The sequence below is a fragment of the Myotis lucifugus genome, unplaced genomic scaffold (genome assembly GCF_000147115.1).
Source record: "Myotis lucifugus unplaced genomic scaffold, Myoluc2.0 scaffold_247, whole genome shotgun sequence".
NCBI lineage: Eukaryota > Metazoa > Chordata > Mammalia > Chiroptera > Vespertilionidae > Myotis > Myotis lucifugus.
Window position 1 is genome coordinate 791075 of NW_005871295.1, and position 2120 is coordinate 793194.

A 2120-nucleotide genomic window follows, 5' to 3' on the forward strand; every position below is an offset into this window, starting at 1 on the left:
AGAGTCAAGTGTAAGTTGAGGCGTTAGAAACAATAAGTCCAGAACACGGAGAAGAAGGGACCAGGAGCCGCAGCCTCGCCACCAGGTCTGTGTCTGCAGCGGCCACCACGCCTTGTGCTCCAGCTCCGTGGTCCTCACCGCAGCCGGGGGGGGGGGGAGGGGGGGGGCAGCCAGGGCGCAGAGCCCCGGAAGCAGGGGTCCTGCCTCCCTGAGGAAAGCAAAGCACAGAAAAAAAAGGGCTTTTCCCTCCTAATGAGGGAAAGTTCTCATATGCCCCCGGTTCATTATTCTGTCAAACGACTGTTAATTACATATGTCAAAACTTTTATAGCTTCAGAATGAAAATTAGATTCAGGGTGTTAAAGCCAGGGTTTAAAAACAGACCCCCGTGGAGGCCCCTTTGGGAGGCACCATCAAGACTTCACCCATGGCCCAGCTACAGGGTGAGCCTCCCCCGGAGCAGAGCCCGGAGGCAGCCAGCCCGGAATTCCCGGTGACAGCCGGAGGCCATCTGCCTGAGAAGAGGCCTCTGCCCTTCGGGGAAGAAAGGGGGCCCTGCTCAAAATGACCCTTCCTTTTCTTTTGCTAATAACGCTCTGGTCCGGCCCAGTTTCTGTCTATAACACCTTCCATTTGTACCCGTCCTCAGAAAACCTCTCTGCCAGCAGACAGGACACACCCTCGTCAGGATTGTTCAGAGACAACCAGGTCTTCTGGTCTACCTCCTAGAGCAGTGGTTCTCAACCTTCTGGCCCCTTAAATACAGTTCCTCATGTTGTGACCCAACCATAAAGTTATTTTCGTTGCTACTTCATAACTGTAATGTTGCTACTGTTATGAATCGTAATGTTAATATCTGATATGCAGGATGGTCTTAGGCGACCCCTGTGAAAGGGTCGTTCGACCACCAAAGGGGTCGCGACCCACAGGTTGAGAACCGCTGTCCTAGAGGGAGGGCTCTCACAGAAGCTCCCGGGTTCTGCCTCGAGGAGCTCTAGCAAAATCCTGGCCTCCTCTGAGTCTCAGCTACGGCCAGGGCGCCTGGCCCCAGAGGCAGGGGGTGTGGAAAGTCACACGCTGTAAGGGGCGGCCTCGCCCACTTCTGGCCACAGCAGGCTGGCTGAGAACTGAGGCCAAACACCCCAAAAGGAAGCTGTCCGGGCCCCTGAGGCCTGCCCTGCCCTGGAGGGTGACTGGCCTTCTGTGGGAACAGAGGTGAGGTAGCCCTGTGATCCTTGCCGCCTGGTGGCCACACCTGCCTCTGTGTGGAGACGGGAACTGTGACTTGCCTCTGACCAATAGAACACGGGCAGCGTGATGGATGTCACGCTGGTCATGGCGTTGCGTTGGCAGGTGCGTCACCTTATGACTGGCAGCTGTCATGGCAGAGCTGCCTGTGGGGAGGCCACGTCAGGGAGCCACGGCGAGGCCCTGCCGTCCACAGCCAGCCAAACACTGGAACCCTCACTTCCACGCCCGAGGACAGGGGTTCTGCCAGCCACTGCGGAGCTGGGAGCGGTGCCTCCGCTTCAAGCCTTCAGGAGGGAGCCCAGCCCACCAGCGCCCTTGCCACAGCCCAGATGGGCTCAGCCGTGCCAGGACCGCGACCCACAAGATGTGTGAGATAATAAATGTATGCTTTTTAAGTCCCTACAGTTGTGCAGCAGCAGGTAACTAATACACCCACCTCTCGAGGGTGTCCAATGTCAGAGGCTGACCCTGAGATGCCCAAGGAACCAGCCAGTGCTGACAGCAGCAGAACCCATGCAGCACGTGGGCACAGCAGGGGACGCATGGGCACAGCAGGGGACACATGGGCACAGTGGGTTCTGCGTGGCACAGCGGGGGGTATGTGGGCACAGTGGGGGACTCATGGGCACAGCGGGGGGCACGTGAATACAGCAGGGGCACAGCAGGGGCACGTGGACACAGGGGGACGCTGTGTGGCACAGCGGGGGCACGTGGGCACAGCACGGGGTTTGGACACAGTGGGGGCACTGCATGGCACAGCAAGGGGCGTGTGGCCACAGCAGGGGTGTGTTGGCACAGCGGGGGGCACGTGGGGCACCGTGGGGGCACATCAGGGGGTACGTGGACATGATGGGACGCTTTGTGGCACA